The sequence below is a fragment of the Leptodactylus fuscus genome, chromosome 5 (assembly GCF_031893055.1).
Source record: "Leptodactylus fuscus isolate aLepFus1 chromosome 5, aLepFus1.hap2, whole genome shotgun sequence".
NCBI classification, from domain to species: Eukaryota; Metazoa; Chordata; class Amphibia; order Anura; family Leptodactylidae; genus Leptodactylus; species Leptodactylus fuscus.
The window spans coordinates 82,280,161-82,306,017 of record NC_134269.1 but is presented as its reverse complement, the minus strand read 5'-3'; positions in this window follow the sequence as shown (position 1 = coordinate 82,306,017).

The window sequence follows — 25,857 nt, the reverse complement described above, 5'->3', positions numbered from 1 at the left end:
AATAGAATGCATTGGCCAGCGCTGATTGGCCGAATTCCGTACTCTGGCCAATCAGCACTGGCTAATGCATTGTATTGGCGTGATGAAGCAGTGCTGAATGTGTGTGCTTAGCACACACATTCAGCTCTACTTCATCGGGCTAATAGAATGCATTGGCCAGCGCTGATTGGCCGAATTCCGTACTCTGGCCAATCAGCACTGGCTAATGCATTGTATTGGCGTGATGAAGCAGTGCTGAATGAGTGTGCTTAGCACACACATTCAGCTCTACTTCATCGGGCTAATAGAATGCATTGGCCAATCAGCGCTGGCCAATGCATTCTATTAGCGTGAACTGAGTTTGCACAGGGGTTCTAGTGCACCCTCGGCTCTGCTACATCAGATTGCTACATCTGATGTAGCAGTGCCGAGTGTGCATCAGATGTGTAGTTGAGCAAAACTGACTCAGCACTGCTAAGTCTCTGCATTCGCATAGGAATGCATTGGCCAGCCTTCGGCCAATCAGCGCTGGCTCTGCCGGAGGAGGCGGAGTCTAAGGTCGGACCTGAATGGAGACTGGTGTGGAGCGATCTTAGACTCCGCCTCCTCCAGCAGAGCCAGCGCTGATTGGTCGAGTTCCGTACTCTGGCCAATCAGCACTGGCCAATGCATTTCTATGGGGAAAAGTTAGCTTGCGAAAATCGCAAACTGACAGGGATTTCCATGAAATAAAGTGACTTTTATGCCCCCAGACATGCTTCCCCTGCTGTCCCAGTGTCATTCCAGGGTGTTGGTATCATTTCCTGGGGTGTCATAGTGGACTTGGTGACCCTCCAGACACGAATTTGGGTTTCCCCCTTAACGAGTTTATGTTCCCCATAGACTATAATGGGGTTCGAAACCCATTCGAACACTCGAACAGTGAGCGGCTGTTCGAATCGAATTTCGAACCTCGAACATTTTAGTGTTCGCTCATCTCTAGTCCCTACTCTACTGGGCGCGGCGCTGCACAGCGACCGCCACAACCGCAACACAGCGCCTGCAGGGCGAGTGACACAGTGGCCCGGCAACACCCCTGCCACCAGACCAAGCCCCCAAGCTCTGGGCCGCCCAGCCCCACGGGCACAGCGCCACAGGAGCAGCAGACACCACGCAGCACTGCACCGTGTGAACAGATCTCAAGAATTCACCTTACCATATTGCCCCAGTCAAAGGACTAAGAGCTAGTAGATGGGTCTCTTTTTGCAGCCTGGGGCTTGGTCTGGTGGCAGGAGTGTTGCCGGACCACTGGGTCGCTCGCCCTGCGTGTGCTGTGTTGTGGTTGTGGTGGTCGCTGTGCAGCGCCATGCCCAGTAGAGTAGGGACCCACTATAAAGAGATCACCGTGAAGTGGCTAGTGGACTTATGCACATTGATCAATATGTATACTAAGAACCTCATGTTCGGTATTGTAAAATTTGCTGAGAAGCACTAGATCAATGTATAAGGTTGGGATGTGCGGTCCATGTCGTTCTCTTTTTGTACATGTTTGATTAAAATCGATATATGAATAGACATGTGTAGATAACTGGATGTTTAGGGGTTCCCTCAAAGATAGTAGTAGAGAGATAGTAGGAAGGGTTAGAGAGAAAATATTTTTTAATGGCTCTCTAAGGGAATTGCTAGTTGTGCAATTCCCTAGTGCTGCTACTGGAACAATGGCTGAAGATGAACAGACAGCGAGCCCTAAACTCAACCCAGCAACGCATGGCGTTTGTCCCACAGCGCTTTAAACAGAAGTTTGTGGAGTTTTCCTCTACAGACTTTGTTACAATTATACCTATGGGGAAACCATTTCTGTAGGTATAATTCACATGCTGTGAATTTCAAAAACCGCTTTGAAACGCTGTGATTTCCAAAACCGCTCCAGTTTTGGAAATCGCGGCGTGTCCGCACCTCAATTTTTATCGTAAAATGGACATGGGATTTGCTAAAATCCCATCCACTTTGCCCTGACTGTAAAACGCCGTGATTTTTCCGTACCGTGGGACCATGGGGACTAATACAACTAATCTTTACATGTGCAGAAAATACGTATAGAACTACTTTTAAAATGTATGCACATAAAATAAATGAATCTAATAAAATATATGCCCACAGAATAAAGTTTACAACTTACATTAGCGTTCAGATTTGTAATAAATAGCTATGTACAGTACATGCATACAAGAAGCTATTCAGCCTAAAAATAATGAAGGTTACAGCTTAACTCCTGGAAGTATCCTGCAACTTATTCTGATTAATGGCAATGGTTTAGAATACCAGTGAAAAACGTGGACTCTTGCTGCAATCTATATAATGTATTAAGAGGATGGAGAGGATGAGGAATGGTAGGGATTGTCCACAACACAAAAAAGATCAGAGATAGAAAATAGTAAAGCCATAAATTACACAAACCACCTAATGCAGTATAAAGAGCACATTGACCAATGATAGAAAGCTGAATCAGTATTCTCAGAACATTAAAAACAAGAAGGAGAAATGTCTACAGAGAAAGAAAGCAACAAACAGCGAGAAAAGCCAGAGTAGCAAAGCGAGCGAATCACATGCCCCTCTGTCTGAGTAATTACAGTCATTTACACTGTGTCAAACTAATTCCAGTCTTTAATGAAGAAATGAGGCAAAACTTAATAATAATTAATAGAGATGAGCGAACAGTGTTCTATCGAACACATGTTCGATCGGATATCAGGGTGTTCGCCATGTTCGAATCGAATCGAACACCACGTGGTAAAGTGCGCCAAAATTCGATTCCCCTCCCACCTTCCCTGGCGCCTTTTTTGCACCAATAACAGCGCAGGGGAGGTGGGACAGGAACTACGACACTGGGGGCATTGAAAAAAATTGGAAAAAGTCATTGGCTGCCGAAATCAGGTGACCTCCATTTTAGACGAATAGTGGATTTCAAATCCGGGTCATATGAGAATGTGAACTTTGTGACTATGAGACAGGGATAGCTGTACAGGCAGGGATAGCTAGGGATAACCTTTATTTAGGGGGGAATGTTATTAAAAATAACTTTTTGGGGCTCTATCGGGTGTGTAATTGTGATTTTTGTGAGATAAACTTTTTCCCATAGGGATGCATTGGCCAGCGCTGATTGGCCGAATTCCGTACTCTGGCCAATCAGTGCTGGCCAATGCATTCTATTAGCTTGATGAAGCAGAGTGTGCACAAGGGTTCAAGCGCACCCTCGGCTCTGATGTAGCAGAGCCGAGGCTGCACAAGGGTTCAAGCGCACCCTCGGCTCTGATGTAGGAGAGCCGAGGGTGCACTTGAACCCTTGTGCACCCTCAGCTCTGCTACATCAGAGCCGAGGGTGCGCTTGAACCCTTGTGCACACTCTGCTTCATCAAGCTAATAGAATGCATTGGCCAGCGCTGATTGGCCAATGTATTCTATTAGCCTGATGAAGTAGAGCTGAATGTGTGTGCTAAGCACACACATTCAGCTCTACTTCATCGGGCTAATAGAATGCATTGGCCAGCGCTGATTGGCCAGAGTACGGAACTCGACCAATCAGCGCTGGCTCTGCTGGAGGAGGCGGAGTCTAAGATCGCTCCACACCAGTCTCCATTCAGGTCCGACCTTAGACTCCGCCTCCTCCGGCAGAGCCAGCGCTGATTGGCCGAAGGCTGGCCAATGCATTCCTATGCGAATGCAGAGACTTAGCAGTGCTGAGTCAGTTTTGCTCAACTACACATCTGATGCACACTCGGCACTGCTACATCAGATGTAGCAATCTGATGTAGCAGAGCCGAGGGTGCACTAGAACCCCTGTGCAAACTCAGTTCACGCTAATAGAATGCATTGGCCAGCGCTGATTGGCCAATGCATTCTATTAGCCCGATGAAGTAGAGCTGAATGTGTGTGCTAAGCACACACATTCAGCACTGCTTCATCAAGCCAATACAATGCATTAGCCAGTGCTGATTGGCCAGAGTACGGAATTCGGCCAATCAGCGCTGGCTCTGCTGGAGGAGGCGGAGTCTAAGGTCGGACCTGAATGGAGACTGGTGTGGAGCGATCTTAGACTCCGCCTCCTCCAGCAGAGCCAGCGCTGATTGGTCGAGTTCCGTACTCTGGCCAATCAGCGCTGGCCAATGCATTCTATTAGCTTGATGAAGCAGAGTGTGCACAAGGGTTCAAGCGCACCCTCGGCTCTGATGTAGCAGAGCTGAGGGTGCACAAGGGTTCAAGTGCACCCTCGGCTCTCCTACATCAGAGCCGAGGGTGCGCTTGAACCCTTGTGCACACTCTGCTTCATCAAGCTAATAGAATGCATTGGCCAGCACTGATTGGCCAGAGTACGGAATTCGGCCAATCAGCGCTGGCCAATGCATTCTATTAGCCCGATGAAGTAGAGCTGAATGTGTGTGCTAAGCACACACATTCAGCACTGCTTCATCACGCCAATACAATGCATTAGCCAGTGCTGATTGGCCAGAGTACGGAATTCGGCCAATCAGCGCTGGCTCTGCTGGAGGAGGCGGAGTCTAAGATCGCTCCACACCAGTCTCCATTCAGGTCCGACCTTAGACTCCGCCTCCTCCAGCAGAGCCAGCGCTGATTGGTCGAGTTCCGTACTCTGGCCAATCAGCGCTGGCCAATGCATTCTATTAGCCCGATGAAGTAGAGCTGAATGTGTGTGCTTAGCACACACATTCAGCTCTACTTCATCGGGCTAATAGAATGCATTGGCCAGCGCTGATTGGCCGAATTCCGTACTCTGGCCAATCAGCACTGGCTAATGCATTGTATTGGCTTGATGAAGCAGTGCTGAATGTGTGTGCTTAGCACACACATTCAGCTCTACTTCATCGGGCTAATAGAATGCATTGGCCAATCAGCGCTGGCCAATGCATTCTATTAGCGTGAACTGAGTTTGCACAGGGGTTCTAGTGCACCCTCGGCTCTGCTACATCAGATTGCTACATCTGATGTAGCAGTGCCGAGTGTGCATCAGATGTGTAGTTGAGCAAAACTGACTCAGCACTGCTAAGTCTGCATTCGCATAGGAATGCATTGGCCAGCCTTCGGCCAATCAGCGCTGGCTCTGCCGGAGGAGGCGGAGTCTAAGGTCGGACCTGAATGGAGACTGGTGTGGAGCGACCTTAGACTCCGCCTCCTCCAGCAGAGCCAGCGCTGATTGGCCGAATTCCGTACTCTGGCCAATCAGCACTGGCTAATGCATTGTATTGGCTTGATGAAGCAGTGCTGAATGTGTGTGCTTAGCACACACATTCAGCTCTACTTCATCGGGCTAATAGAATGCATTGGCCAGCGCTGATTGGCCGAATTCCGTACTCTGGCCAATCAGCACTGGCTAATGCATTGTATTGGCTTGATGAAGCAGTGCTGAATGTGTGTGCTTAGCACACACATTCAGCTCTACTTCATCGGGCTAATAGAATGCATTGGCCAATCAGCGCTGGCCAATGCATTCTATTAGCGTGAACTGAGTTTGCACAGGGGTTCTAGTGCACCCTCGGCTCTGCTACATCAGATTGCTACATCTGATGTAGCAGTGCCGAGTGTGCATCAGATGTGTAGTTGAGCAAAACTGACTCAGCACTGCTAAGTCTGCATTCGCATAGGAATGCATTGGCCAGCCTTCGGCCAATCAGCGCTGGCTCTGCCGGAGGAGGCGGAGTCTAAGGTCGGACCTGAATGGAGACTGGTGTGGAGCGACCTTAGACTCCGCCTCCTCCAGCAGAGCCAGCGCTGATTGGCCGAATTCCGTACTCTGGCCAATCAGCACTGGCTAATGCATTGTATTGGCTTGATGAAGCAGTGCTGAATGTGTGTGCTTAGCACACACATTCAGCTCTACTTCATCGGGCTAATAGAATGCATTGGCCAGCGCTGATTGGCCGAATTCCGTACTCTGGCCAATCAGCACTGGCTAATGCATTGTATTGGCTTGATGAAGCAGTGCTGAATGTGTGTGCTTAGCACACACATTCAGCTCTACTTCATCGGGCTAATAGAATGCATTGGCCAATCAGCGCTGGCCAATGCATTCTATTAGCGTGAACTGAGTTTGCACAGGGGTTCTAGTGCACCCTCGGCTCTGCTACATCAGATTGCTACATCTGATGTAGCAGTGCCGAGTGTGCATCAGATGTGTAGTTGAGCAAAACTGACTCAGCACTGCTAAGTCTGCATTCGCATAGGAATGCATTGGCCAGCCTTCGGCCAATCAGCGCTGGCTCTGCCGGAGGAGGCGGAGTCTAAGGTCGGACCTGAATGGAGACTGGTGTGGAGCTATCTTAGACTCCGCCTCCTCCAGCAGAGCCAGCGCTGATTGGTCGAGTTCCGTACTCTGGCCAATCAGCACTGGCCAATGCATTTCTATGGGGAAAAGTTAGCTTGCGAAAATCGCAAACTGACAGGGATTTCCATGAAATAAAGTGACTTTTATGCCCCCAGACATGCTTCCCCTGCTGTCCCAGTGTCATTCCAGGGTGTTGGTATCATTTCCTGGGGTGTCATAGTGGACTTGGTGACCCTCCAGACACGAATTTGGGTTTCCCCCTTAACGAGTTTATGTTCCCCATAGACTATAATGGGGTTCGAAACCCATTCGAACACTCGAACAGTGAGCGGCTGTTCGAATCGAATTTCGAACCTCGAACATTTTAGTGTTCGCTCATCTCTAATAATTAATATTATACTACAGACGGAATTGCATGGCTTCACTTTCCTTGTAGCTTGCCTATAAAATCATGTTCTCTATACATGTTAGACATCCAGTGATTTCTGAGCAGCTCTGGGAATGTTTAGCTCTGAAGCATAGTCCAAGACTGATCACAAGTGTTATTTGCTATTAGTTTGCCATGTGTTCAGAAAGGTTATCATACTCACAAAGCTGCTTACACATGGCCTCAGGTTTTCTTGGTTAACAGAAAATACAGAGAAATACCTATATGTGTCTGAATTCTCACCAGGTGATGCCACGGTAGCTCAGAAATAATTATTTTTCATTTTTATTTTCCTGCCCAGCACTGCAAAACACCTTATTTTGATGTTGTCAGGACCTGCTGTGTGTGGGATTAACTTGTAAAGGACTATACTTCCTCTCCCAGATATTGCCTTTATTTACAGCCTCTGCACTCCCCTCTATTATAAAATATATAGCAGAGGTGTAAATACTCCCTGTTTTCAGTTCTGCTGTTCTGCAATTCACAAAAATTCTGCAGCTCCTACTCCTCTGCATCTGAAACACTACCCCATCAGAGAGGGGAGAGTGAAAGCCAGGGAGCGGTGGAAATATCAGATGAAAAAGGTATTTGTAAAGTCCTAAACTTTATAGAGGAAACACAAAAGATACTAACATGCTTATAGTATGCATGGTCCTGTGACTGCATGCAAGACTGATTTATGGGGAATTAAAGGGATCCTATCTTTCAAACACTTTTTTTCCTAACTAATACGTTGGAATAGCCTTAAGAAGGCTATTCGTCTCCTACCTTTCGTTGTCTTCTCCGCACTGCCGTTCCCTTGAAATTCCACTTTTTCTCGGTTTGTAAATGAGTTCTCTCGCAGCACTGGGGACGGGCCCCAGTGCTCAAACAGCACTGGGGATGCCCATTGCTGCCAGAGAACTCTCCAGCGCCACCTCCATCTTCTTCTGGAACAAGGTCTTCACTGTGTCTTCTTACGGCGGTTTCTTCTAACTTCTAGACCTCAGGCCTAGGGCAAGCTGACTGCGCATACCCGTCGGCCACGAGAAAATGGCCGCTTACAATACTGTGCAAGTGGCCATTTTTCTTGTGGCCACGAGCATGCGCATTCAGCTTACCCTAGGTCCGAGGCCTAGAAGAGCACTGGAGAGTTCTCTGGCAGCATTGGGCATGCGCCCAGTGCTTTTTGAGCACTGGGGCCCACCCCCAGTGCTGCAAGAGAACTCATTTACATACAGAGAAAAAACGGAATTTCAAGCGAACGGCGGCGCAGAGAAGACAACAAAATGTAGGATACGAATAGCCTTTCTTAAAGCTATTCCAACGTGTTAGTTAGAAAAAAAAAGTGTTTGAAAGATAGGGTCCCTTTACAATCTCATACAGTACATTAGTAAATGTTTCTACAACATTTCTTCAAACTTTTCAAATATTGGAAAAGCCTTATGGCACTGTTCACATTATACTGTATTCAGGCTTTTGTCTGGACTTGAACCCAGGACTTCAATTTCACAGGTTACAGCATGTCCAACTGAGCTATTCAGCCTCCTGGACTGCTCCTGTGCTGATCTGAATCCTAGTTTCTGATGCCCCTAGTTTTATTTCCCGCCTCTCTGGTTTGCTCCACCCTGATCTCTGATTGAACATCCTATATAAACCCAGCCTTGCACTTCCTGCCTTGTGAGATTATTGAGCTCTGCCTGTAACCTAGCTAGACTCTCCTGCTCTCCTGCTCTCCTGCTCTCCTGCTCTCCTGCTCTCCTGCTCTCCTGCTCTCCTGCTCTCCTGCTCTCCTGCTCTCCTGCTCTCCTGCTCTCCTGCTCTCCTGCTCTCCTGCTCTCCTGCTCTCCTGCTCTCCTGCTCTCCTGCTCTCCCTGACGTTCTTCTTGTGCACATCGACCACTGCCTTCCTCCTGACTACGGTGTTTGCCTTCTCCTCCAACACTGATGCTCATCTTGTGCATCAACCACTGGCTTCCTCCTGACTACGTTATCAGCCTTGCAAGTAAGTCAGCCCCCAAGTAGTAGCAACTTAAGACCCCGAACCAGACTGTTACAACTTTATTATCCATATATAACTCTTCTATAAAAGGAGTCTATCTTCAGTAAATTGGTTATGGCCCTAATTACAGTACTTCGTAGGATTGTGTCTCCATTTTCCACATATGCCTTTGTTATTCAGCATTGGAGCCACATTTTCATTGATATGCATATTAGGTAAAAGTGTTTTGGGGCACAGCACTTTCTACTCATTTACATATGAATAAACAACAATGTACATGAAAATTGGTCACCAAAGCTTAATAACAGAGGCATATTTGGAATCCATAGAGTCACTTCTACAAGATGCTGTCATTAGACTTATAACCAATTTACTGCTGGCAGGCTCCATTTAAATTGTATGTCATTGTAACTCATGTTCTTATGCTCCATTATAATACACTCTTAAATTTCTAAAGAAAAAAAAAATCACTGCATGTATAAATTCTTTCATTGTAAAGCTTTTCTTTTCAGGCATAGCTTTATTACATTTTCTTATTCCCCCTGGACCATCAGCAATACTACAAATTTCTTTGAGCATCAAGAATGCCTTATGGTCAACCAAGCATGACTTAAGAAACAGTGGATCATCAAGAATATACATAAGCCACTGGACAATGAACAGATCAGTAACCATTTATACCTAAGAGCAAGTTATCAGACTCTTTAAAGAGCCAACCATGTCAGCAAACATTCCTGATCAGGGTGACTAAATAAGGGATAATATATTTAGACTAGCATTTCATATGTCAATTCTAATAAGGTGCTGGAGTAAGATGTGTCACAAGCTTCACAGCAGTCCATGGCCCAGAGACTACAAATCTACACCAGCTGTAAGCTTTCCGGTGTATGATAAATCTGCTAGCCCACAGTGGCCCAATTCCCTCCTTGCAGTACCCATTTTTCAGAAAAGCGGTAAGGATGGTGAAAAACCATCGCAAAGTTGCATATTATTTTATAACACAACAATGAAATTGTACAAAAATATATACAATGCAAATTGGTGATTAGGAGTGTGTACACACAATCTGCAAGTAAAGACGCAGGAGCATGGACTTTGTAAAAGATAGAGTTGTCCACATGTGAAGATCTTCTAGCTAAGGACCAAAGGGGCACATATTAGAATGTCTTCCTTGTATTGGCAATAAGAAGAGAGTGGTATACTCCTTATGCTGCAAACAGAGCAGGCAGGCACACCAAGTGATGTCAATATTGTACACAATTTCTAGAATAAGGCTATGTTCACATCTGCATCAGGTGTCTGTCCAGCACAGATCCATCAGAAATCACCGGATGGAAAATTGCTGCCAGCTCGACTTTTTTTCTTCCAGTGTTTTCAGAATGAATACCTGACAGACACCCGAGGGTCCTCTTTATAGTTAATGGGGTCCATTGGGCTCCATCTGTATCTGTTATTTTTGAGTTATATTGTCTGCTTTTCTGTTCTTTTAGCCCTTTTACGAACCAGAAGAGGAGAAATCGAAATGCAGATGTGAATGTAGTGTAACCTTTAAATATACAATCTATAAATACATATACTAAACCTACAAACAATTCCCTGAACATAACCTAACCGCTGTAATATAAATCTTGACAGCTTTATTAATAATAATAAATGTACAGCCATCAGTCTATGACAATAATAGGTACAGACTCGCAATGGAGTATAGCAAAGAATAATCCAAAATCTATATCTAAGTCACAAGTCTCAATGGATGAAATTACCAATGCATCGTATATGACACAGAGCTAGCAGCCCTACCTTCACCTCAAACCCTTCTAGACAACTAGTGATGTTATTCACCATCTGCTTACTTAGTAATGAAGCCACAATTCACAAATAAAGCAAAAGGGGAATAGAGGCCATTATTTATGTCGATGTCCCCTCAGTGCTTTATATAGGCGACCAGGGGCTCAGAAATACTGTCCAGCGCTCAGACTAGATGGTAGCTTGAAATAATAAAACAGAAATCTGCTGACACTGTCATTAACTTGAGAATCCAGTTCCAATTACCTGGCCCGTAGAATGTCAGCTTATTTAATATAGTGTTGGCATAGATTTCATTCTGCATGCTATAAATCAGCCACACATTAAATACTACGATTTGTAATCTAGATTGATACGTATACTGGAAACCTCCCTGCTAGCAAGTTTTTAATTTCCAAAAAAAAAAGAAACGCAAATTGGAACATACAAGGAATGGCAAGCACATTATGCACTTTAAATAATTTCACAGGTTTTTTAAGATTTCTAATAATCTAAGGACTACAGAGCCCATCTGACAAACATGTTAACGTTGTCTACCCTAGGTTATTGAGGACATTGTCAACATTTCTAGCAATTTTAGGTATCATGTTAATGCTTTTATAAATGGCTATAAAATAGTCTGCTAAGTGGAACATTAAACCTAGAAATTAAAATAAATTGCATATAAATGACCTCACACTGTTTGTTGAGTTGTAGAATTTTTTGAAATAGTCTTTTGTAGAAATCCTGCAAAGAATATATTTAATATTGGATGAGAACTTGCAGGTCTTAGGCCTGGTACACATCTGTGGGTTTCCATTTGGGGAGTCCACTTGGTGACCCCCCCCCCTCCCCGAATGGGAACCTATATGCATTAAAAAGTGGTTACCTTAAGGAAACCTGCAGACATCATAGACTATAATGGAGTTCATGTGTTTTCTGCTCTTCTTCCACACGAAACATGCAGAGAGAGAGAGGTGCTGCTTGCAGGACTTTTCTCTCCCCATGTTTCATGCGGAATCCTAGTGGAAACCACACATACCCCATTATAGTCTTGGGGTGGGCAGGTAAGCTCTTTTCAATGTGTATAGATTTCCTTTCAGGGGATCCCCAAGCAGACTCCCTGAACGGAAACCCAAACACAGATATAAACTAGGCCTCAGAGATCTTTATATTATATTACAGACTGAAAAGTGGAGGGAACCTCCTGCTGCAGCCAGTTGTCTTAACCCTCAACTTTGCAGTGTTACCTTTAAGTCTTGCCTTCATTGTACACATGAACACCATCTCTAAGCACTCACATCTCCACCTTTACCACATCATTAATATATGTGACTTCCAAACTCTAGCTCCCATATAAAAGTCTAACTTTACCATTACCTTTGCTGACACCCTACAAAGTACAGTGTAAACCCTAACTTTTAGATCCTTTCTTAACCTTTTGCTATACTGCATACTTGAGTAGAGACTTTTTCTAAGGCGGTCACCATACTCTGGTGTTTGCCTTTGCCTTAGTAGACTTGTCTCCACCTTTATCATTTAAAACCAAGCTTGTTATTTTTGCATATTCATCCTTCTCTATCTTATCTCTACACGACTATAGATAACATGGCTCATATCCCTCATCCACTGCATTAGTTACCTGCTGTGTATCCACTGTATAGAAGTAAGCCTCTTCTTTTGCATTGTCTCTCATAAAAATATGTTACCTTATATCAGTGTGAAATAAAAGCTTATGATACTTGGACTGTTTGTTTTTTTCATTTTTGGACTTAAAAAAATAAATAAATAAATTGCTGTGGACCTATATCCCCACTTGTAGCCTACTTCTTTGCCTGCATCTGCGCCTATGTGAATCGTAGAATAGGGTTATATGTTTGTTACTTAAGGGTCAAATACTACCATTACGGGTTTAACAAAACTTGACATTAATGAAAAGAGAAGGTCACAATGAACCCAGCGTATATACTTTGTATAGCTGTTCTAGTGAGTCTTAAATAATTGTTCTTTTGAGTCAGATGTCTGGTTATTTTCAGAGAAATATGGTTTTCTTCGTGTTTGTATTGTATAGAGCAAAGCAGCATAAAGGAGCCATCAGTCTTTTATATTATGCACTAGATCAACTCTTCCACTAAAGCCATTTGGCTGTCTCTTGCATGAATAGAAATATCAAATACTGGTTTCTGAGTGAGGGTTACAGTATAGTGTGCATATAATTTTTTATTATATCTTATCACAGATACATTTGATTGATAATTTTTATATGTATTTGCTTCCCTTGTATTAGACTAAGGTCACATCTGCATCACAGCCTCCATCACAAAATTTGTGGATGAAAATGTCCTGCACCCTGGGCTTCTTCCAGTGACGTGACAGATGCTGTAACGGATACCCAATAGAACCCATTATAGACTAAAATAATTATCGGGATCTATTTGTTTCCATCATTTTAACCCCTTCCTGCCACAGGCATATACAGTATATATATATATATATATATATATATATATATATATGTGTGATTAGAGATGGGCGAACACTGTTCGGATCAGCCGATCCGAACAGCACGCTCCCATAGAAATGAATGGAAGCACCTGGCATGCAGACTTTGCCGGCAGCCTAACCCCCCGTGTGCCGGCCGCTTCCATTCATTTCTATGTGAGCGTGCTGTTCGGACCAGCTGTTCCGAACAGTGTTCGCTCATCTCTAATAGTGATGTACGGGGGATTCAGAAGCTCTGGTTTCTTTCCCAAAAGCAGTCTTTATTGCAGGAGACAAGCTTAAAGGTACAGGTAGTGCTGCTCAGCAGGTCAGCATGTCCAAACAAACAAATGAAAATAAAGACCTACGCCTCTCCGGAGGCTTACTAAACGAGTTATTCCCTCACTAACCAGGGGGTCAACCTACTGCTGACCTAATAAACAAGGATCACAAGTAAACAAGGGGTACACATACCCAGCCCTTTAACAGCGTCCTTTTAGGCAGAGCTTTCCCAGACTGGTTGACTATGTCAGTTTTTCAGTCTCTCTCCTCTCTCCCACTAACCAGCACACCTGTGCTACTTACAGAGCTCTGCTGGTCGGTTTCCCAAGTCCGGAGTGGATGGCCCTGCAGGACTGGCCCGAACTTTTACTTTTACCTACAAGCTAAACACCTGTGCATACTGCAACAGTCTTGGGGAAAAATAGCAGTTCTCCCACATTCTCTCCTTCCATACACAATCTAGATGCAGCTGAGAAAAGCTGTGTTCTTGGCTGGAGGGTTTTACCAAAAACTTGGAAAAAGGTCTGGTTGCTGGAGATGGTAGAATTGAGTGTGTCTCTGCTCCATTCCGCCACTCCAGGTTTTAAGATGTGTGGGGTTAATTCCTGTGTTCCTGAATTGTGTATAAGAGGGCAGAAAGCCCACAGGTATAGGGCTCTCTCTGCTTCTGGGAAACCAACTGTGAGTTAATCTGCTGTGTTTTGGGAGCTGTGCAGAAGGCCCAGCTCTCATAGTTAGGAAACCTGTGTTAAAGGTAGTAGCCGGACGGCTAGGATTTTATTTTTGTATGCTGTTTTGTTTTGCCTGCACAAGTTCTAATAAAACTGGTTGTGGCAAGTTGCACCACATTCTGCTGGACTGGGCTTTCTTTGCTGTGCCAAAAGTGCTCATCTATCTGGGGAGACGACGATCCCTGAGCTAATCCCGTGTGTGTGTGTGTGTGTGTATATGTGTGTGTATGTATGTATGTATATATATATATATATATATCCTTTTTTTTTTTTTTTTTAATTTATTGAAACACTGCCAGCTCATATCAGAGCCTCATGTGGCCCCATGTGTGTTTTAATGATTTTTAAGTTTTCCACTTCCCCCTGGGTCCCTGATCATTATACTTTAGCGTCTGAAAAGATCCCAAAGTAATAGTCCGTGGGTGGTGTAACCAAAAAATTCCGGGTTCTGATAAACCCTTAGTTTTTGCAGTATTTGCAACAAACGCCGTTGGAGCCACGATGGGACAGGGACATAATACTGTGTGGAGGGGGCCACTGTGAGATAATATACTGTATGGAGGCTGCTATGTAACATTAAACTGTGTGTAGGGGCCACTATAGGACATAATACTGTGTGAAGGGGCCACTATGGAACAATATACTGTGTAAAGGGTCCGCTATATGACATTGTACTGTGTGAAGGAGCCACTATGAGCCTTCATACTGCATGCAGGGGCTGCTATGGGACATTATACTGTGTGTAAATGTGGCGTTATACAGTATCGGGGGCAGAAAAGGGAAAAGGGGGCACTATGCTGTGGCAGGGAGTCCAAGTCAAAAGTTTGCTATGGGGCTCAGTCTTTGCAAGTCATGCCCGTTAACAGTACACTGATAGAAGTAGCCAAAACTTACAGAATTCATATCTTTGCAAGTGAAAAATAACACAGCAGGTGATTCTTCCTGAAAACTGCAGTATATAAAACTCAAGGGTTTGAGGACCTGACAAGTCCTCTTTAATATACAGTAGGTGCAAGTCTATTTTGATATCAGCATTGGCCATGTGTACTATGGAGAGCTGAGTCATAGAAGAGTAGGACTAAGACTGTGACTGACTGAATGGAGGAAATCAAACAAAACATCTTTCTTTTTATTAGTTTTCCAGGCAATAAATCAGAGCTATTCACTGAGCTGAATATGGGTTTTCAGAATACTGTTCTCCAGTTAATTGCAGCTTTATTCCCAGTGTACAAATTGATGGTTCCTTCAATAATAACAGTATGAAAGTATCGCTTCCCACTGACCTGCAGTACCTGCACATTCTGGCAGCCATCTTGATCTCCCTCCAGGAAAATGCTGAGAGAGTGCACAAGCCAGTCAAAACCCAAAATGACTTTTTAGTAAGTTTAATGCTTTATAGGATTACATTCCAATTGTAGCATGTAGATTATCTACTTGCCTACAGTGTGTTATAGAAACATTTTCAGCAATATTTGAAATTATCATTCATGATCATATTAAGATCAGTGAACATATATATTTATGGAGTTTCTTGCAGTAAAGTGAAATTTAGTGGTGTTATTTCACCAAGTATAAAACTGGGGATCTTGTGAAGCCAAACACTGACATCTTGTGTCCATTTTAAAAACTTCAGTTCTTAAAAAAAAAAAAGGTTAGGACTAAAACGAAGATCAATTTTTCAACTTCAAATTCTGTTGTGACTGCGTATAATTAATATATTAAGATAATATTATAAATATTAATAACCTTGTTTTGATCCTCTGCAAATCCCTCTTTAAAAGACCTTGAAACACAGAACACTTATAGAAGACCTTTCACCATCTCCTCCAATTCAAGTTGCTAGCATCTGTTAATAGGCGCCACTCCACTGATTCCAGTAGAATCTGAGTTTTATCTTTAGCCTCCACAATTCCCAAGCAAAATGTCTAGCGTTCGGTTTTCTTTGTTCGGTTCCGCTTGGTGACCCAAAGAACAGAAACTCAATCTGCTTAAAAAGTGGTTGTTCTTACACATACAGGTAAGAACAACACTAAACAGGAACCAACTTCCACTCTGCAACCCATTCTATTAAAACAGACCTGTAACTCAAATCAACACTCAACCCTGTACACCATAGAGGTAATCGCATTGAAACTGTTTTGAACCTGGTAGGAAAAGAATTTTGCAATATCAACCACAGCCTCTGTATCAAAGTCAACCTGAAAAAAAGAATAGAGGCCATATAAACTTACTAAAAACTATGATCTGGTATTTCGGGCAGCAGAACTGATCTAAAACTTTAAGTTCTATCATCAAGTGCTTTGTATCATTTTAAAGATGAGATCCTCCTCCTTAAAATGAATTTTAAAGCATCAAGATATCTTAATACAGTCCAGAGATATAGGGCTTTAAAGTGTGTGTGTGTGTGTGTGTGTGTGTGTGTGTGTGTGTGTGTGTGTGTGTGTGTGTGTGTCCCTGTCTCGGGAAGCAGGGCCGCCATCAGGAATTTTGGGGCCCCATACAGCCTAAGTGCTTTTTCACATTGCGTTTTTGGCCTCCCTTGCCGGGATATGTTGGTAACCAGTCAGAATCAGCTGTCAACTTATCTCTGCACGAAGAACTGGCCATTAAAAAAAGGGGGGGCCTACAGTTCTCTGTGCAGGGATAAGTGGGTAGCTGATTGTTACTGGTTACCAACGTATCCCGGCAAGGGAGGCCAAAAACGCAATGTGAACACTCCTTTAAAGTGAAAGTCCCACCCCCAAACAGGCTGCTATGCTAGTAGCATAGCAGCCCCTACATCATTATTAATACAAAACACACATACCTTTGGAGGTATTGTGTGCTTTGTAGTTCTCCAGCTAAAAACTTATATATTATATATTATTGCCCCAGTTCCCTCTCCGCAGTGCCGCACACCCGATGCCCCAACAATCCCCCCCTCCCCCCGTCCACCTTCATACATCTTTCCATTGCCCCCTGTACCTATAAATGATGTCCCCTGGCAAGGCCGGCTCCAGGTTTTTATGGGCCCTTGGGCGACAGAGCCTCAGTGGGCCCCCTTGTAAAGAAGGCGGGGGAGTCGAGACACTGTGCATTGCAGATGAAGCGAGTGACGTGACGCAGGAGTGTAGCGTCACCAACACCATACCTCCCAACTTCTGAAGAGTAGAAAGAGGGGCAAAATGTGTGGCAAATTTAGCTCCACCCACTTTTATGTTGACCCATTCTCATTCATTTTTCATGTGCTCCCACACAGTATAATCCTCCTACAGTCACCCGTAAATTATATGCACCCCCATCTCTCCCCCAGTTTCATATACACCCTTCCTCTGCCCCCAGTTTCATGTCCCCCCCTCCATCTCTGTCCCCAGTTTCATGCCCTTCTCCCCCTTTATCTGCTCAGTTTCATGTCCCCCATCTCTGCCCCAGTGTCATGCTGTTCTACCCCCCCATCTGCCCCAGTGTCATGCCGTTCTCCCCCCTTCATCTTACCCAGTGTCATGCCGTTCTCCCCCCCCCTTCATCTGCCCCAGTGTCATGCCATTCCCCCCTCGTCCCCTTCATTTGTCCCCCAGTTTCATTGGGCCCCCTCCATCTAGACTGTCCCCAGTTTCATGCCGCCCCCCCCTTTATCTGCCCACAGTTTCATGTCCCCCCCCGTCTCTGCCCCAGTGTCATGCCGTCCCCCCCCCGCCCCTTCATTTGCCCCCCAGTTTCATGGGCCCCCTTCATTATGTTCCACCTTAATGTTTAATACAAAACAAACACTTACACTCACTTTCCGTTGCTTCCCCGCCACTCCTCTCACCGCTCTCTCACTCCATTCGCATAGTTGTAGGCGCGATGTGACGTCATCACATCGCACTTACACACGCCGAAGCCGGCCCGCATCGTTAAAGCAGGAGTTGAGCTCACAGCTCCTGCTTTAATCGCCTATGTATTCAGCTCATCGGCGTCCCGAGCTGAAATTGGGTCAGGCAAGTGCTGGGGCGGGCAAGTGCCGGGGGGCCCCAGAGGCTCTGTGGGCCCTGGCACTTGCCCGACTATGCCGTGCGCTGACGCCAGCCCTGTCCCCTGGCGCCCGCAGGAGTCATAATTTGTACCCAGGCCAGTGAGCAATGCCGAGTTCCAGCTCCTCGCACAGGTGCAGTACTACCCGCTCGCCGGCTTCAATACGGGTAGTACTGCGCCTGTGCGAGGAGCTGGAGCTCAGCGCTGCTCACTGGGCACAATGACTGCTGCGGGCACCAGGGGGCCGGTACACGGTGGCGGGCCAAAACCGGGCCCCCCCCATTTCTTAATTTGGCCAGGCCCCTGATGCCAGTAGCAGTAATACTGGCCTATCGGCGGCCATGTCAGGAAGCATTAGTGAACTGTAGCAGAAGGGGAGGGGGGAAGGAGCAGCCCTGCAGCGTGTACAGTGATAATGAATGATCATCATTGTCTGTGCATAACCTGTATGTGACACCAGGAGGTGGGTTATCAGGGACTTTCATCCTTCTTAACCCCTCTCATTCCAATCAGAGAGCATACTATACTTTTGCTCTCTGTCACATACAGGTATAACGTAATTTCCCCCTGAACCTTACTAGTGGGGTATTCTTATGTAATACCCTCTAAACATAACCAGGAAGTTTATTGGCGCTGTGACCCAGACGTTTACCATTGTCCAGGTCGCAGCGCCAAAAAAAAGTCACACCAAACACTTACACAAGTCATGAATAAAGTTTACATTTCACCCAATACCTGTCCTGTCCATAACTGAGCTTTCTACAGTAAAATACGCCTCTAGTGATATCCGTTACATGCTAAAATAATAGTAATAACGATTATCACTAGAGATGAACCTATAGATTGCTAAAATTTTTATAGGGGGATGGAAAATAACATTTTTATGTAAAGTCCTACTTAATTTGCATACACAAAATGGGATGGCGCATTCTGCGATTTTTTTGGCATTTCTTTACCACCCGCCCCTGTAAATATATACATGTACAGTGTTGTCCAAAAGTATTGGCACCCCTGCAATTCTGTCAGATAATACTCAGTTTCTTCCAGAAAATGATTGCAAGCACAAACTCTTTGGAATTAATATCTTCATTTATTTTGCTTGCAATGAAAAAACACAAAAGAGAATGGAAAAAAAAAGTCAAATCATTGATCATTTTACACAAAACTCCAAAAATGGTCCGGACAAACGTATTGGCACCCTCAGCCTAATACTTGGTAGCACAACCTTTAGATAAAATAACTGAGAACAACCGCTTCCAGTAACCATCAATGAGTTTCTTACAATGCTCTGCTGGAATTTTAGACCATTCTTCTTTGGCAAACTGCTCCAGGTCCCTGAGATGTGAAGGGTGCCTTCTCCAAACTGCCATTTGGAGATCTGTCCACAGGTGTTCTATGGGATTCTGGTCTGGATTCATCGCTGGCCAATTTAGAAGTCTCCAGTGCTTTCTCTCAAACCATTTTCTAGTGCTTTTTGAAGTGTGTTTTGGGTCATTGTCCTGCTGGAAGGACCATGACCTCCGAGGGAGGCCCAGCTTTCTCACACTGGGCCCTACATTATGCTGCAAAATTTGTTGGTAGTCTTCAGACTTCATAATGCCATACACACGGTCAAGCAGTCCAGTGCCAGAGGCAGCAAAGCAACCCCAAAACATCAGGGAACCTCCGCCATGTTTGACTGTAGGGACCGTGTTCTTTTCTTTGAAGGCCTCTTTTTTTTCCTGTAAAGTCTATGTTGATGCCTTTTCCCAAAAAGCTCTACTTTTGTCTCATCTGACCAGAGAACATTCTTCCCAAACGTTTTTGGCTTTCTCAGGTAAGTTTTGGCAAACTCCAGCCTGGCTTTTTTATGTCTCTGGGTAAGAAGTGGGGTCTTCCTGGGTATCCTACCATACAGTCCCTTTTCATTCAAATGCCTACGGATAGTACGGGTTGACACTGTTGTACCCTCGGATTGCAGGGCAGCTTGAACTTGTTTGGATGTTAGTCGAGGTTCTTTATCCACCATCCACACAATCTTGCGTTGAAATCTCTCGTCAATTTTTCTTTTCCGTCCACATCTAGGGAGGTTAGCCACAGTGCCATGGGCTTTAAACTTCTTGATGACACTGCACACGGTAGACAGACACAGGAACATTGAGGTCTTTGGAGATGGACTTTTAGCCTTGAGATTGCTCATGCTTCCTCACAATTTTGCTTCTCAAGTCCTCAGACAGTTCTTTGGTCTTCTTTCTTTTCTCCAAGCTCAATGTGGTACACACAAGGACACAGGACAGAGGTTGAGTCAACTTTAATCCATTTCAACTGGCTGCAAGTGTGATTTAGTTATTGCCACCACCTGTTAGGTGCCTCAGGTAAGTAACAGGTGCTGTTAATTACACAAATTAGAGAAGCATCACATGATTTTTCAAACAGTGCCAATACTTTTGTCCACCCCCTTTTTTATGTTTGGTGTGGAATTATATCCAATTTGGCTTTTTGACAATTCTTTTTGTGGTTTTCCATTGAAGACAAATTAAATGAAGATAATAATACCAAATAATTTGTGATTGCAATAATTTTCTGGAAGAAAATGAGTATTATCTGACAGAATTGCAGGGGTGCCAATACTATTGGCCAACACTATATGTCTGGTCAGATAATCATTAGCTGTAGCAATAATACCAATACTGTTTTTGCTCCCTTTACAAAGACTATGCACATCCAGTGCTGTTCTATATTCATACTACTGTGACTTTACTCTATTTAGCCACTGGGAGGCATTGCTGGACCATTCTTACAGACTTTGTCTATTTTTAATCTTGAAATGTGATTATTCTATCTTTTGGTGTTTCTACTCATCATCTTTGCAAAAAAGGTTCTGCTGTTTACTCTTTACTCTTCATTTGAGTACTATATCTAGCTTAATGGAACCCTATATCGATAAACCAACTTTTTCAGCTAAAAATAGAGTCTCTGAAGAAACCTTAGCAAACACTGCCTTCCTCCAGTCTCTGAATTCCCTACTTTGCAGGCAATGGGACAAGTTATACCTGATATCTTAATGCCTGCTATTGATGCCCACTTACTGACATTTCAGTCCTCCCTAGAAAGAATAGCCTCCGAACTCACAACTCATGGTAAAGGTTTATTGGATGTGGAACAGCAAGTGTCTGACCTAGAAGATTCCCATTGTGCCAGAGATATTCAATTGGATGAGGCCATGGCTACGATTATAGCTCTCCAGGACAAGACAGTCAACCTGGAGTATTGTAGAGGCAGAAATAATCTTCGATTTATGGTATACCTGAATCTGTTAAACTATTAATCTGTTTGGAGTTACTACTGTATATTGTACTTCGAAATGGCTTCCTGTTATATCTTCCCTCAGAATTCATGTTGGTGATGGTGGGAAGGTTGCATGAGATTGGAAAAAAATCCACCCGACATAGGCCCCTTCTATTCAAATTGCTGAACTATCAGGACAAAATGAGACTCAAACTTTGAAGTGGCGTGGTCACATGTAATCCGCAACTTAAAGCTTAGACACTTTGGGAGAGAATTCATCACCATACTGCAATCCTTTTATCAGAACTTCTACAATATTATTGAATGGTCTAGTCTCTCAACCTTCTCCTATTTGCAAAGGAACTTGTCAGTGAGGTCCACTATCCCCTTTAAATTTTAGCATAGCACTTTATCCATTACCCTAAATTTTGGACAAGTTGTCCATTTTCTCCAGGATCAAAACAGGCACTCATTAGAGATGAGTAGAGATGAGCGAACAGTAAAATGTTCGAGATTTGATATTCGTTTCGAATAGCCACTCAATATTGGACTATTCAATCGAATATCGAACCCCATTATAGTCTATGGGAGAAAATGCTTCGCTACAGGGGATCCTACCATTCGACTCAGGAGGTCACCAAGTCCACTATCACACCCCAGGATGTGATACCAAAGATGCCAACACCCTGGACAGCAACTGGGACAGCAGGGGAAGCATGTCTGGGGGCATCAAGAACCTTTATTATATTGGGATCCCTGTCAGCTTGCGATATGCTGGAGCTGACTTTTTCGCATAGGAATGCATTGACCAGCATTGATTGGCCAGTCTACGGGATTCGGCCAATCAACACTGGTTCTACCTGAGGAGGCGGAGTCTAAAATCGATCCACAGCAGTTTCCATTCTGGTCCGATTTTAGACTCTGCCTCCTCCGGCAGAACCAGCGTTGATTGGCCGAATGCCATAGACTGGCCAATCAACGCTGGTCAATGCATTTCTATAGCGAGATATAGCAGAGCTGGCCGTGCGGTTAGCCCAGCTACTCTGGACAGATGAAAGAGCTCTGCACTACACCCAAAGTGTGGGCGGGTACTGGGCGGGGAGACTCCCCACCCACACTCTCCTAAGCCCCACCCCCTCCCCAACTAGTATTATGGAGAAGGCGGGGCTTAGGAGAGTGTGGGCGTGGAGTCTCCCCACCCAGTACCCACCCACAATCTCCTAAGCCCCGCCTTCTCCATAATACTGTACTAGTCGGGGAGAGGGGGGCAGGGCGCTCTGAAACCCGGACCATGAACCGAAGTGGACCAAGAGCAAGGAGCTGCTGGTAAGCGGACACCGGGGGGGGGGGGGAGTTGGGGTTTGTAGTACTAACACGCTCAGCTGAGCTATTACACTAAGGAATAGCCGAGCTGAGCATGTTAGTAGTACTAAGGAATAGCAAGCTGAGTATGTAGGAGAGCTGGCAGATATGCAGCAGACTAACACGCTCAGCTTGGCTATTCCTTAGTACTACTAATACGCTCAGTTGGGCTATTACACTAAGGAATAGCCAAGCTGGGCTAGTCGTGTTAGTACAGGAGGAGTAGCTAGAGGGATGGTTGGGTGTAGTGCAGAGCTCTTTCATCTCCGGTGTCTGGAGTAGCCGGGAATGCATTGACCAGCGTTGATTGGCCAGTGTACGGGCATTTGGCCAATCAACGCTGGTCAATGCATTCCTATGGGATAAAGTCAGCTCGCGCATATCACAAGCTGACAGGGATCCCGACAATATAGAGCCCCAAAGAGCTGGGTGAGTGACATTCCCCCCTAAATAAAGGTTATCCCTGATAACCCTGCCTGTAGATCTGTCCCTGTCTCACATTCATATATTTCACAGTCCCAAATTAGTCGAATGGTAAATCCACCATTCGTCTAAATTGGAGGTCACCTGATTTCGGCAGCCAATGGGTTTTTTCAATTTTTTTTAACTGCCTCCGTTGTCGTAGTTCCTGTCCCACCTCCCCTACACAGTTATTGGTGCAAAAAACATGCCAGGGAAGGTGGGAGGGGAATCAAATTTTTAGTGAGTTTGCCACCTGGTATTCGATTGGAATCGAACACCTCAAACGGCCTGATATTCGATCGAATATCAATTCGATCGAATGCCGTTCGCTGATCCCTAGAGATGAGCGAACGCCGTTCGATCAAATTGGTATTCGATCGAATATCAGGCTGTTCGAGGTGCTGTATTCCAATCGAATACCACGTGGCAAACACTGTAAAAATTCGTATCCCCTCCCACCTTCCCTGGCGCGTTTTTTGCACCAAGAACTGTGCAGGGAAGGTGGGACAGGAACTACGACAACATAGGCATAGAAAAGACCCATTGGCTGCCGAAAACACGTGACCTCGGATTTATAAGAATAGTCGGTGCCATGTTCGTCACATTTGCGGTGAGAGATAGGGAGAGAGATCTACTGAGGGCTAGATAGGGATTAGCTTCTGCTAGGCAGGAAAAAACTGAAGAACATACTGCAGGGAGAGCTATACTGCAGGGAGAGGAGTCGATAGACGTCCATTCCAGCTTTGCATGGTGTGTCCCCCCCCAAACACCAAAGTGGGATACACAGCACTTGTCCGGCTATATACGCTCAACCCAGCTTTCCACGGGGTGTCCCCCCAAAAACCTAACAAGGATACAGAGCATTAAGTATGGCTATATACGCTTAACCCAGCTTTCCATGCGGTGTCCCCCCAAAAACCTAACAGGGATACAGAGCATTAAGTCTGGCTATATACGCTCAACCCAGCTTTCCACGGGGTGTCCTCCCAAAAAAATAACTGGGATGCACAGCAATTCAGTCCAGCTATATACGCTCAACTCAGCTTTCCTCGGTGTATAGACCATAAAAATCACATTACTATACATATAAAAATCCGTAAGGCTACCGCAAAGAGACGGGGACAAGGACAGGGGCATGGAAATGCAGATGTGGAGCTAGGTTGCGGTCAACCAACAGCGTCTCCTGTGCCTACTGTTCTGCGGCAGCAAGCATTGCGCTTCCCCACAGTCCCCGGCTTGATGGCCACATTAAGTAGGGTGCAGGGTACAACAGTAACCAGACCTGAGCACCAGGAAGAGGTGTTACAATGGCTGGCGGACAATGCTTCCAGCACATTCTCCACCAGCCAGTCAGCCTCTACCTCAACTCCTCCTCCTACCCAACAGTCTGGTCCTCCTTCCTCATAACATGCCCAATCTTCCCAGCAAAGTAATCCCACCTTTCCCACCTCCCAGGAGCTGTTTTCGGGTCCATTCACTGTCCCTTTCTCTGTCCCACCACTTCCAGAATAACAGTAGCTACCAGATGAGTTTCTGTGTCATGATGCCCAAACATTGGAGCATCCGCCATCTCCTGTTGTTGCTGTTGACCAGCAACCCGCCCTCAGTGACGACGATGACGAGATACAGTTGCCATCAGGGCAGCCTGTTGCCATGGTCGGTATACAGGAAGAGGAGCCGAGAGAGGAATTGGAAGAGGAGGTGGTAGACAACGAGGACACTGACCCGACCTGGACAGGGGGGATGTCAAGCGGGGAAAGCAATGTAGATGTGGAGGGAAGTGCAGCAAAGAGGGTGGCTAAAGACAAAGGCATGTCCAGAGGCAAAGGACATCTGCTTCACCGAAGCCAGGCCACAGCCAGCAAGGCCCAAAATGTTCCATATTCTAGTCAGCTTAGAAAAACTCCCACATCGAGGACACGGTCTTCGGTGGTGTGGATATTTTTCAATGTATGTGCGGAGGATAAATATAGTGCGTTTTGCACACTCTGCAACTGGAAACTGAGTAGGGGCTCTGAAAAGAGCAACCTTACGACCACTACCATGCGCCATCATTTGGAAAGCAAGCACTGGGCTCAGTGGCAGGGAGCAAACGCAGGACAATCGTCGTCCGGCGTTGCTGCCACTGCCTCTCCCACTGTTGCCAGTGCTGGTGCTGCAGTCCAGACCAGCAGCCAGGACACCTCCACATCTGCCTCCGCCACTTTGGAGACTTCTCCTTCATCCTCCCCTTTTCCTACCTCAGCTCCTTCTCCTGCACCATAATGTGCCTCTTCCCAGCAACCCACCATCTCCCAGACATTTGAGCACAGGCAAAAATACAGTGCTACCCACCCACATGCACAAGCCTTAAACGCACACATCTCCAAACTCCTGGCCCAGGAGATGTTGCCGTTCCGGCTTGTGGAAACTCAGGCCTTCCGTGACCTGATGGCAAGTGCGGCACCTCGCTATGCCATCCCTAACCGTCACTACTTCTCCCGCTGTGCCGTCCCCGCCTTGCACCAGCACGTGTCACGCAACATCAGGCGGGCCCTAAGTTCCACGTTTTGCACAAAGGTCCACTTGACCACCGACGCATGGACAAGTGCATGCAGACAGGGACGCTACATTTCACTGATGGCACATTGAGTGAATGTAGTTGAGACTGGGACCGGGTCACAAACTCGGGCGGTCTACCTCATTTCCCCACCCAACATTTCTGGCAGGGGTTCTGAATCACCACCCTTCTCCTCCTCCGCCTCTGCCATCACACCGACCCCAGCTACCTGCTGAAACACTGCAGTACTGG